We start from the raw sequence: 13,628 nt of genomic DNA, 5'->3' as shown, positions 1-13,628 counted from the left end.
TTTTTGAGAAATCATGGAGGACGGGGGAAGTGCCAGATGACTGAAGGAGGGCTAACTTTGTCCCTATCTTCAAAAAGGGTAAAAAGGAGGAACCTGGGAACTACAGACCAGTCTGTATGATTCTGGAGCAGATCATAAAGCAATCCATCTGGAAGCACCTTGACAACAATGCCGTGACTACTCGAAGCCAACATGGATTTGTCAAAAACAAGTCCTGCCAGACAAATCTGATCTCATTTTTTGATCAAGTAACCTCCCTTGTAGACCGTGGGAATGCTGTAGACATCATATACCTCGACTTCAGCAAAGCTTTCGACAAAGTGCCCCATGATCTCCTGATGAGCAAACTAGCTCAAAGTGGGCTAGATGAAACAATGGTCCGGTGGATCCACAGTTGGCTACAGAATCGGACTCAAAGAGTGCTTATCAATGGGACCTTCTCCAACTGGGGAGAGGTAACGAGTGGGGTACCGCAGGGCTCAGTCCTGGGCCCAGTGCTCTTCAACATTTTTATTAATGACTTGGAGGAGGAGGTGCAGGGAATGCTGATCAAATTTGCAGATGACACCAAATTGGGCGGGATAGCTAATACTTTGGAAGACAGAAACAAAATTCAAAGTGATCTGGATAGACTGGAGCGCTGGGCAGAAAACAACAGAATGACATTTAATAGGGACAAATGCCAAGTTCTGCACCTACGAAAAAGAAACCAAATGCACAGTTACAAGATGGGGGATACGTGGCTCAACCACACTACAAGCGAGAAGGATCTTGGAATTGTTGTCGATCACAAGCTGAATATGAGCCAACAATGTGATGTGGCTGCAAAAAAGGCAAATGCTCTTTTGGGCTCCATTCATAGAAGCATCGCTTCCAAATCCCGGGAAGTACTAGTTCCCCTCTACTCAGCACTGGTTAGGCCTCATCTGGAGTACTATGTCCAGTTCTGGGCACCACACTTTAAGAAGGATGCAGACAAACTGGAGAGGGTTCAGAGGAGGGCAACGAAGATGATCAGGGGACTGGAAACAAAGCCCTATGAAGAGAGACTGAAAGAATTGGGCATGTTTAGCCTTGAGAAGAGAAGACTGAGGGGAGATCTGATAGCACTCTTCAAGTACTTGAAAGGTTGTCACAGAGAAGAAGGCCAGGATCTCTTCTTGATCATCCCAGAGTGCAGGACACGGAATAATGGGCTCAAGTTACAGGAAGCCAGATTCCGTCTCAACATCAGGAAAAACTTCCTGACTGTAAGAGCAATACAACAATGGAACCAATTACCTGGGGAGGTGGTGGGCTCTCCCACACTGGAGGCCTTCAAGACGAGGCTGGACAGCCATTTGTCAGGGATGCTCTGACTTGGATTCCTGCATTGAGCAGGGGGTTGGACTCGATTGATCAGGGGGTTGGACCCTACTATTCTATGATTCTATGAAAGCTGGTAGCCAGATCAAAGCAGGAGGAAGACAGGACCTTGGATAGCTCCCAGTGGGTCCTGCTGGCTGGAACTCTCTCCCACTAGGGCAATAGGGGGATGTTGTCTCAGCAGAGAGCTGAAAACAACTGGAGCCTTATATAGGCAGACAAGACCTGTAGTGCAGTCGGCTCTGCCTCTTCTGAAGGAGCTGAGTGGACTGTGAAAGGGCCCTTACCTGGTTTTGTAGCCTAAAAAGTCCGAAAGGCTGGGGAAATGGAGGTTTTGCAGGCAACTTATCCTCTGCATCAAAAGAGATGGCAGGGCTGTGTTGTCTTGCAGGAAGGGCCCTGAATAAGGCACTGACTATCCTACCCCCAAAGAAGTAGTCTGTGCCTTGTCCTCAGCAGAATCCTCTGCTACACACTGGACTGGGGGTCATGACAGTATGGCCCTTTTTCATCTTCCATCTCTCACACATTTCCCTATTCACATTATTATCACACAATAATGATGGACACCCACTATTCACACACGCCATTCACATACACACAGGATTTGCACACATAAGAACATCAGAAGAGCCCTGCTAGATCAGACCAAGGATCCATCTAGTCCAGCATTCTGTTCACACAGAATGACCAGGTATCCAACAGTCTAACATAATGCAGTCTAACACACATACTGGGACAGCAGTCATTTCCTTCTCTGTTGCGTCCCACCAAGAGCACACAGCACCATTTATCTCTAGACCTGTGTGCTGACATTAAAACACACACACACACACACACACACTTCTCAGCAGCTAAAATGTTCACAAACATTACATGACTCCTCAGTAACTGCTTGGAGAGGTCTTATTTCGGTACACTGAAGCTACAACTCTCCCACCCAATAGTAGGGGGGTGGGCATCTCAGGAAGTGGTGGCCTGTGTTTATCTCCCTTCCCTGCCCCCTGTGATTTAGTCCTTCTGATTTGGGACATAAAGATGCCCCCTCCCCCAAGGTCCTGCCAGTCTTTGTGTCATTGTCTCTGATGATTTAACGCTGAATTTGACCTAAGAAATAAAGCAGAAACTGATGGGATATTGTGGACCAAAAGCCCAGCACCATTTTCAGTAGCATTAACAGGTACATGGGAAACTGCCTTATACAGAGTCAGACCCTTGGTCCATCTAGCCCAGTATTGTCGATACTGACTGGCAGCGGCTCCCCAGGGCTTCAGGCAGGAACCTTCCTAGCCTTCCTTGGAGAAGCTGGGGATCAAACCTGGGATCTCCTGCATGCAAAGCAGGGGCTCTGTCACTGAGCTGCAGCCACTCCCTTACAGCAGCCAGTATTCCCAGGTGGCCTCCCATCCAAGTGCTAACCAGGCCCAGCCCTGCTTAGCTTCCAAGATCAGATGAGACTGGATGTTTTCAGGGTGGTGCAACTATTGGTCTCCAAGACCAGACCATGTGTCCTACTTTACAGGGAACTCTCCACTGTTTGAAGTTGTCCTCTATTTGAAAGGCTGGCCAGTCCAAGTTCAAGAGAACCCTAAGAAGGAAGAGGAGAGGGCCATGAGGTTGCCCATCAGCAGTTAGCACCTGGAAACACGTCTCTTTGGGGAGAAGTACAGCATTTCTATTTACATCCATCCATCCATCCATCCATCCATCCATCCATCTATCTACACACACACACACACACACACACACACACACAATAATTGGTTCCCCATGAACACAGTTCATGGAGAAAAATCAAATCTAATGAAAGGTTTAATTTAACTAACTGCATTTGTTGAAACATTCAAAGTGTAAATGTCTCTTAATCCCTTCATGATTTGTTTACAGGCCGTATGTTACTGGCATATCATTGTACTTTGGCCTGCACCTGTGTTTATAAAGGTGTACAGAGACTTTTTTTGTGTTCATATTTCATTTTGCTCCCATTTGTAATTAATTATATTTGTTTAATTATACTTGACATTTTGATATTAAAAATAAAACTTTATAATACATTGTTATAGAAGATAGCCTAATTCTTTAAAAAAAAAAAAGCAAAAAAAAGCTTTATGAACATAAATAAACTCCCAACTTTGCATTATAGTGAAAACTGTTGTTGTTCATGGAATCTGTGTGTCAAGAGCTTCCAACGAAGTGTGTTTCATGAGAATCAGCCAACAAGAAGGCAGTCAAGAAGGGATGCCCATCTAACTCTTGACTTTGAATTTATATATATAAGATATATATGATCCTTCCCCATCCTGGCACCCTTCATAAGTGTTGAACTACAATTCCCATAATGCTGGCTGAGGGATTATGGGAGATGTAGCCTAACACATCTAGATGGCATCTGGTTGGGGAAGTCCGAATTAGCCTATGCAAATTTTATGAAAATGAATCCTCATTTTTAGTGATACATGTCCTCTCTTTTAGCAACGTGTAGCTGGTCACCCCATCAACAGTCGCATTCTCCTCAGCACTGACAGGACCACATGTGGAGTCCTGTGCTTACCCCTGGGTACCACCGGGTGCGTGTTTTTCTTTGCATTGCCTTTCATTTGGGTGCTTCGTTGCATCTTAACTTTCTTCTGGAAACCGCCTTGGGAGGGCATTTGCACTGAAAGGCAGCTTATAAATATTTGAATATAAAATAAAACCGACCAAGGTGTAGTGAGAAGTGGCACAGGCTTCAGCAGATGTCAAAGGGTCTGAAACACAAATCCCACGAGGAAAGGCTGAAAGAAGTGGGTGTGTTTGCAGTAAAGGAGCTTAACACTTTAAGCAGTTCTTACCAAGAAGGGCGGGGGGGGGGGTGATTGCCACAATCCACTGAAGACTGAACAAAGCAATGGGATCAAATAATGCACGATCTGATACACAGACTAAATTGTAGGGGAAATTCTAGCATATGAGAGTAGTTCGGTTATGGAATAAGCTGACTAGGCAGACAGAAGGGATATCCTTTCCCAGTGGTTTCCAAGATAAGGCAGGACAACATCCTGTAAGTGTCTTTGGTTTAGAAAAAGGACAGCTTGCACTTTATGAGATTACTGGCTTCGTATGGGCTGGGACAGCCCTTAGTTTGAAGCAGCAAAGCCTTCAAGCAAATTTATGCAAATGATAGAATGATCTCAGTACGAATCCAAGGCAAACCATTCAACATCACAGTAATTCAAGTCTATGCCCCAACCACTGAGGCCGAAGAAGCTGAGGTTGATCGGTTCTATGAAGACCTACAACACCTTCTAGAACTAACACCAAAAAAAGATGTCCTCTTACCCTGATGCTGGGAAAGACTGAAGGCAAAAGGAGAAGGGGACGGCAGAGGATAAGATGGCTAGATAGCATCACGGATGCAATGAATATGAACTTGAGCACGCTCCGGGAGAGAGCACAGGACAGGAAGGCCTGGCGTGCTATGGTCCATGGGGTCACGAAGAGTCGGACACGACTGAACGACTGAACAACAACAGAGCTGGACACATTTTGCCCTCCCCGTCTGAGTGAAGCCACACGCACTGGCACCCCTAGGCACGGTGCCTGCCACTGGGCACCTCTACAACCCCGTAAGGGAGGGGTCTGTCCACTCCATTCCTCTGAGTGGGGCTGCCCCACCACAGGAGGCAGGGGGCAGGTGTATAACTGCATCCCTCGGCCTGCTAATTCCTCATGGATTCAAGCTGCATGGACTGCAAAGCTAGGCACTGGTTAGGGAAGATGTTGCTGCAGGCTTCAACCACATGGACAATTTAAATTAATTAAAATTAATGTGTTTTGAAAAGAAAATTACCCCAAGGTGCAGACCTCTAGGCTCCACTTAGCATGCATGCCAAGTTTCAGGTGTCTAGGTTTCACGGTCTTGGAGCTATGACGCTGACGGATGGATGGACAGACACCAATCCTCTTATTTGTATAGATGGATGGGAGAGAGAGAGAGTGAGAGGGAAACCTTTCCTTTGCCTCTTTTGTAGAATTCTAGAACTCTGATCACTTGTTTGCAGATGCTCAGCAGCGTACATGGGCAGACAAAGCAAAGCTACCTCTTCCCACATCACAGAATAAGCCCAGAGAACCCCCCCCCCAGGTATGCCAGTGGCCAGCGGAGGCTGGCTCGGAGAGCTCCTTGAGTGTCCCGACTGGTTCCGACTGAAACCCGGAGCCCGCTCGCCGCCCTGCTGACGTTAGAGTCACCAGCCTCCGCTGCCAGGGGCAAGGGCTTCCCTTTCTCCTCCGGGGGCAGCAGCAGCTTCCGGAGGCAATTCCCGATCAGGAAAGTGGTGGGTGGGAAAGGACAACACCCCCCCGCCACCTCCCTCAGCACTGCCGCCCCGATCGCAGCTCCGCTCCCACAAGGGCTGGCTGCTCCCGGGGGAACTCCTGAGGCACCTCCGGCATTGCCACCTGCAACAGCCCTTAACAGCAATTGGGCAATGCTGAGGAACAATGTGGAGGATCGATGTGTCCATGGCTGTTAGCTAAATGGAACCTCCATGTCTGGAGGCAGTATATCTCAGCTACTGGGAGCCAACCGCAGGATGACCATGCTCTGCAGGAGAATTTCCAGAGGCATCTGGATGGCCAACGATTGCTGCTGGATGCAGAGTGATCCAGCGAGGCAACCCTTGCTTTCTCAGGTGTAAGGAATGCCCTCTTAGGTGTTCCCGGTGCTCCTTGGCTTACCTTTCCCAGTTCCATGTGTCTCCTCCCCAGCCTGTGATGGTGGCATAGAGCCAGTGCTAGAATTACAGGTGGTGTGTGTTGGGGGGGGGGGACGCCGGCCCCCAACTCTCCACCATGACTTTCAGAGGAGGGAAGTCTGGTCTCCAGGTCTACACTGCTTGGTTTATTCAAACTCTGTATGCAGATCCACCCAGGATCAATGTTTTAATTAAAATGGGCTGCAGCGGGCAGAGGGACGGGGGCGGGGGAAGGGGGCTGGCCCCCTTTCTGTGGCAGCATCCTCAGCTACAGCTGCCTTTGGTCCACCCTCCACTGCCACCTCGTGGAAGCCACTCCAGCAGGCTGCCTGAACTGCTTCCATCCCAGCTGGATATGATAAGAACGAGGCCTTTGGGAGCCTGAGCTTGATCCTCCCCCCTCCCCCCCTTTGCCTTGTGTGCCATTTAGACTGTAAGCCTGTGTGGGCAGGGACTGCTGTACAACGTAACTTTGCAAGCTGCACTGGGAGCCCTTTTGGCTGATGGGGTAGTGTCACAGTGCTTTAAAGGAAATAAAAACACTGTTTTTCGAAGGTTCCCAGGTGGCTGAGGGCATCATTGGGCTAAAATGGAAAGAAGTCAAGGGTGGGACTTGTGGGTCTCATTAAGGCTGCCCCACCACCGCCCCCATGCATTGAGCAGCTTGCAGCATTTGCCTTTTTGAATGGATGACGGCAGTGAAGGGAACAAAGCCAGGACCTCTGGCGAACCTCCCTCCTTGCGTCACAATGCCCAAGGCCTCACGCTGTGCTTTGGTGGTCAGCAGCGGGGAACCAGAGCCCGGCTCAGTATTGACTGTTCTCCAGCACAGCCATCAAAGTGTGCGATGGGCCTCTTTCCCTGACACATCCAGAAGAGCGGCCTTGTACATCTGTACCTACAGGAAGCCAGGGGTAGGGAGGGTGCAGTGGTACCTTTGAGACCCCCCGGCATATTGTGATGTGTCAACATTTGTGAGCCACCACCACAGCCTGCAAGTTCAGGTCATGTGGAAGGGGGGATTTCTCTCCTCCCAGGGCTGAGGATGGCTTCGCAATTTGACATTGAAACGAAAGAAGAAGAAGAACAAAGAAGTCGAGATTATCAAACTGACCAGCATTAGGCAGAGCATCAGTGGTGGAGTGGTACATTTTGCAGTGCAGACTCTCATCGTGACAGTCCCCATAGCTACACTCCCAAGGAGAGTCCCAAAACTGCAGGCAGCTGTGTTGACCCATACAAGCAAGCCTGTTCTCGCAGTTTTCATCTCCACCGGAAGGTCTTTTCATACAGCTAATGGGTCCCAACTGCCCCTTCAAGGCCAAACCACCCCCAAATACTTTGCAGTGCATCAAGGAATTATATATTGCTGCTGGGAAAATTCATGTCCCCCCACCCCCTCCAGCTCCTGTGAGGATTGCAGTTGTGCTCAGAGGGAACAGGGAATTCTGATGGCATCCGCATCCCCGCTAATCAGAATGTCCCTGTGACCCCTGGCTCTGCTACACCGCAGCAGGGCATCCGCCAGAGGCAAGACGGAGGGCAAGCCACAGCTGTGCAAATCAAGCCTCATGTTTGGGAAAAATCCCCACTGCCACCGAGTGTGGCTGGGAAGTGAGCACACGTGATACAGGCCCAGTTTATCCAGAGTGCCCCTCCCTCTGCGTCGCAAAATGTTTGCATGGATCAGCCCCCCCGCTCCCCCCACTTTGCCTTGGATGAATTGCCTTGCCGCTCCCTGTGGCAAGTTGCACATTGTCACCAGAAGGTTTCATCACTTTGAAATGGCCAGGCTATTAAATGTCAATGCTTGGTTAGTTGGCCCAGGAAAGGGAGAGAGGCTTGCCTGCTTTTGTGAGAAGCTAAGGGCTGGCTGAGGAAAGAAGGGTGGGGAAAAAAGACTGTGGGAAGGAAGGAGCTGGCATATGAACCAGATCTGTTTGTCTGTGCCACTCTCAGACACACACATAGCAAGATCAAAACCAACAAAGTCAGTCCCTTCTCTTTCCCTGGCTCTGCCCGCGGCCCCCGTCCCCAGCAGGGAAGAGTGCCGAATTAGGCTGTAGGGAAAGGCCAGGAAAAGCTATTTTAAACAAGGAGGGAAAGGGGTCAAAGGATCAGCGTCTTGTCCTTCCATGGCTTCAGGTGAGCAGAACGGAAGAATTCCAAACCTCAGACCACATGGCTGAGCCGGTGAGAGCCAATGTGATGTAGTGGCTAGAGTGTTGGACTGGAATCCGGGAAATCTGGGTTCTAGTCCCCACTCGGCCATGGAAGCTCATTGGGTGACTTTGGGCCAGTCAGAGACTCTCAGCCCAACCTACCTCACAGGGTTGTTGCGCGGATAAAATGAAGAGGAGGAGGATTATGTATGTTGCCTTGGGTTCCTTAAGGAGGAAAGGGGTGGGATATAAATGTAATAAATAAAATAAAATAAATGGCAGGCAGCCACAGAGAGGGGAGGTGGTCCGGTTTGGAACCCAAAGGGACTTGAACTCCATGGAACTGCAGATGCTTGGGAAACCAGGGGATTAGTCACACAGGAACTGCCCAGCATGATGGATAGGCCCACAAAATCTTGCCCATGTCTCACTCATCACTAGGGCTGCCATTTTAAAATTGGTGGAGACATTTTGGAATCTCTCCCTTGCAGTGGAGGCTGCTGGGTCTGATGTCTGCGGGGCGGTGAATCCACTCCGGGTTTCACTCAAAACCAGTCAGAGCTCTAAAGGAGCTCTCCAAGGTGCGGAACACCTTGGATAGCTCCTTTAGTTCTGAGCAGAGCCGACAGAAACCCGGAGCGGATTCACTGCCTCACGGACATCGGAGTCACCAGCCTCCACGGATCCCTTGTGCACTGCGAGCTAGTTGCACAGAGCATGGTGGTCCCCACGTTGCCAAGGCCGCCTCATCTCAGCAAGGGAGCCGACTAAGAAATGCTTTGGAGTTTGGGGAATTGTCTCATGGCATTCCTAGTTGGTACAGTCCAGGGCAACCTTCCTCAGCCTTCCCCAGATGTGTTGGACTACAACTCACATAATCTCTGCCCATTGGCGATGCTGGCTGGGGCTGATGAGGAATCCAGTACCAACACATCTGCAGGGAACCAGGTTGGAGAAGTCTGTTTTACGCTCTTGTAAGATAGATTTGGATCGGGCCTCCTTTGGCTACATACCCTTGTTACTCTTGGTGCCTGGCTTCGAAGTGGCTAGTGGAAACTGCAACAAAATGTTGCGGTGTGGTGTGGCGTGCTCCCTGTTCAGGATTCCAAGCACTCCGCTCCATTCCCCGCCCCCCCATTTGCTGTTTCTCTCCCCAGCAGTCATTTGGCCTTCGGGCTAAAAGAGGTTTGACACCCCTGCAATAGATGCCCCTTTTTGTATACGTGAATTTGTACCTCATAGGAGGGGCATTTCACAGCTCCATCTCACTGGTTTTACTGAATCCCTATGGTATCCAATGCCTCTCCTCCTTAGATCTCTCCCACCCTCCTTTGATTCCTTCCTATTTCCCAGCTTCCCAAAGGATCTGCTTATGTAGGCTGCCCCCTGCTGGAACAGAAGGAGACAGGCATGTCACAGGGCCCTACTTTTATCAGAAGAGGCTGGGGACTGAACCTGCAGCCGTCTGTGATGGTCCATGTAGCCTGTGAACCTGTTTCCCCTGAAAGCTCGCAAGCAGGGCATGAAGGCAACCCGGCGTGCAGCTGCTGTGAGAAAGGCAAATCCCACATTGGACATGATTAGACAAGGAACTGAAGATCAAAACGCAAAGATGGATCGTGCTGCCGTATGACAAATCTGCGGTGGACCACGCATGGAAATACTGTGTACGGTTCTGGTCAATGCACCAAAAAAAGGATATTGTAGAGCTTAACATGCCTTCACCTAGTGAGAATTCCCCTTCTCTAAGGCCTTTTTCATCTCCAGCAGGAACCACCTTCTCTCTCATACACACTGGATTTCGCTGCCACCAGGACCTTTCGGCTTCGGCTGGTTCGCCAACTACAGCCTCTCCTGGACAGGGATAGTTTGGCCACAGTGGTACAGGCCCTAGTAACCTCAAGACTGGATTACTGCAATGCACTCTCTGTGGGACTGCCCTTGAGCTTGCTCTGGAAGCCGGAGCTCATGCAGAACGCAGCAGCTCAGCTGTTGCCGGGAGCTGCCCCTTTCCAGCATGTCACTCCTTTGCTGAGGGAACTGCACTGGCTGCCTATTCACTACCGGGCCAGGTTGAAGGTTCTAGTACTAGTGTACAAAGCCCTAACAACTTGGAACCAGGATACCCAAGAGAGCACCTTCTCCCTTACCAACCTGCCAGGTCACTGAGATCATTGGAGGGCTTGCTCCTGGTGGTTCGACATGGACCTATGGCCTGGTTGGAGTCCACCAGGAAAAGAGCCTTCGGCGTGGTGGCCCCCTTCCTGTGGAATTCCATGCCTTTGGAGGTCAGGCAGGCATCAACGTTGTGTTGCTTTCAATGCCTCCTGAAGATGTTGTTATTCTGAGAGGCTTTCCCTGAGTGATCAGCTGCGGTTTACTATGTTCAGTATCTGTTCTTTTAAAATGTTTTCATTGTGGGATTTTATTATTTTATCTTGCTGTTCACCACTCCGAGATCTTTGATGTGGAGCAGTATATAAATATTGTAAATAAATAAATAAACATAAGATAAGAAGAGCCTTACTGGATCAGACCAAGGACCCAACATGCTTAGGACTGCACCATAAAATGATCAAGGGACTAGAGCACTTCTGTGAGGAAGTTACGTCTGGGACTGTTTGGCTTCCAGAAAAGGTGATACGAGGAGACATGATTCAGGTGTACACCATTATGCATGGCGTGGAGAAAGTGGAGAGGGCAGTGGAGGCTGGTGGCTCTGATTTCAATGGGGCTGTGTATCCATTCTGGGTTTCGGTCAGAACCAGCCAGAACTCTAAAGGAGCTCTCAAAGGTGCTGACCCCTATCCCCAAAATAGATCCAGCAACTTGGATAGCTCCCTTAGAGTTCTGGTAGGTTCTGACTGAAACCCAGGATGGATTTACAGCCCCACCAAAACTGGAGCCACCAGCCTTCACTGGGATAGGGAGACATTTTCCTCCCTCTCTCCTAATACTGGAACCCAAAGTGGTCATCCCACGAAGGTGATCGGTGGGAGATTCAGGACAGATAAAATGGAAATACTTTTATTGGCCATGGTGGAATGATGGGTGTTGTAGTCCAACACATCTGGAGGGCGCCAGGTTGGGGAAAGCCGGATGAAGGGCCAGACCTGGTTTGGACCATTCAGACAGCCACATCACATATGCACCACTCCCAGCCTAAGCCATATCTACTTGGAATGAAACCCCTTTGATTTCAAGGGGGCTTACATTTAAACAGCCTCCCCCAACCTTGATAAGTAAGGTCCCATGGCAAGTGACTGTAACAAGAAAAGGAGTCCAAGATGGGTGGGAGTTTTTTAAAAAGGAAATTCTCAAGGCACAATTACAAACAATTCCAACAAGAAGAAAAGGTGGAAGACAACAGAAGAAGCCAGTGTGGCTTCACAAAAAACTTAGGGATGACCTGAAAACAAAAAAGGACACATATAGGAAGTGGAAGGAAGGCCAAGTAACAAAGGAAGAGTACAGGCAGGTAGCACAAAATTGCAGGGATGGCGTCATGAAGGCTAAAGCTGAGAGCAAGCTGAGGTTAGCGAGGGATGCAAAAAGTAACAAAAAGACTTTCTTCAGTGCATAGTAAAAGACAGAGGAAAGAAATGGTGGTGCAACTATTAAATAAGGATGTCAAAATGATAACCGATGACAAAGAAGTGCTCAATTCCTACTTTGGCTCAGTCTTCTCCAGAAAGAGGGTCTATGAGCCCCCTGGCAAAGGCAAAGTCCAGGCTGAAGGGGCAGGATTGCAGCTTGAGATTCATAGGTATACGGTCAAGGAACACCTAATGACTTTGAATGAGTTCAAATCTCCAGAGCCAGATGAACTGCATCCTAGAGTCATAAAGGAACTGGCAGAAGAGCTCTCAGAACCGCTGTCTATTCTCTTTGAGAAATCATGGAGGACGGGGGAAGGGCCAGATGACTGGAGGAGGGCTATGTTGTCCCTGTCTTCAAAAAGGGTAAAAAGGAGGAACCTGGGAACTACAGACCAGTCAGTCTGACATCAATCCCTGGGAAAATTCTGGAGCAGATGATAAAGCAATCGATCCGTAAGCACCTTGAAAATGATGCAGTGATTACTCGAAGCTGACATGAATTTGTCAAGAACAAATCCTGCCAGAAGAAACTGGTCTGATTTTTTATCAAGTAACCTCCCTTGTGGACTGTGGGAACGCTGTGGACATAATATACCTCGACTTCAGCAAAGCTTTCGACAAAGTGCCCCATGATATCCTGATGAGCAAACTAGCTCAAAGTGGGCTAGATGAAACAACGATCCAGTGGATCCACAGTGGGCTACAGAATCGGACTCAAAGAGTGCTTATCAATGGAATCTTCCCAAATGGGGAGAGGTATTGAGCAGGGTACCGCAGGGCTCAGTCCTGGGCCCAGTGCTCTTCAACATTTTTGTTAATGACTTGGAGGAGGAGGTGCAGGGAATGCTGATCAAATTTGCAGATGACACAAAATTGGGTGGGATAGCTAGTACCTTGGAAGACAGAAACAAAATTCAAAGTGATCTGGATAGACTGGAGCACTGGGCAGAAAACAACAGAATGACATTGAATAGGGATCAATGCCAAGTTCTGCACCTAGGAAAAAGAAACCAAATGCACACTTACAAGATGGGGGATATGTGGCTCAACAACACTACAAGCGAGAAGGATCTTGGAATTGTTGTCGATCACAAGCTGAATATGAGCCAACAATGTGATGTGGCTGCAAAAAAGGCCAATGCTCTTTTGGGCTGCATTCATAGACGCATCGCTTCCAAATCCCGGGAAGTACTAGTTCCCCTCTACTCAGCACTGGTTAGGCCTCATCTGGAGTACTGTGTCCAGTTCTGGGCACCACACTTTAAGAAGGATGCAGACAAACTGGAGAGGGTTCAGAGGAGGGCAGCAAAGATGATCAGGGGACTGGAAACAAAGCCCTATAAGGACAGACTGAAAGAACTGGGCATGTTTAGCCTTGAGAAGAGAAGACTGAGGGGAGATAGGATAGCGCTCTTCAAGTACTTGAAAGGCTGTCACAGAGAGGAAGGCCAGGATCTCTTCTCGATCATCCCAGAGTGCAGGGCACAGAATAATGGGCTCAAGTTACAGGAAGCCAGACTCCGGCTGAACATCACGAAAAACTTCCTGTTAGAGCAATTTATTTTTTATTTTTTTATTTATTGCATTTATACCCCGCCTTTTTTCCTCTTGCAAGGAACCCAAGGTGGCTTACATTATCCTCCTCCTCTCCATTTTATCCTCACAACAACAACCCTGTGAGGTGGGTTGGGCTGAGAGTGTGTGACTGGCCCAAAGTCACCCAGTGAGCTTCCATGGCTGAGTGGGGACTAGAACCCGGATCTCCC

This window comes from Heloderma suspectum, chromosome 5 (genome assembly GCF_057233095.1).
Source record: "Heloderma suspectum isolate Gila_16-S chromosome 5, 16-S_ref, whole genome shotgun sequence".
NCBI lineage: Eukaryota > Metazoa > Chordata > Lepidosauria > Squamata > Helodermatidae > Heloderma > Heloderma suspectum.
Note: the sequence above shows the minus strand (reverse complement) of the source record.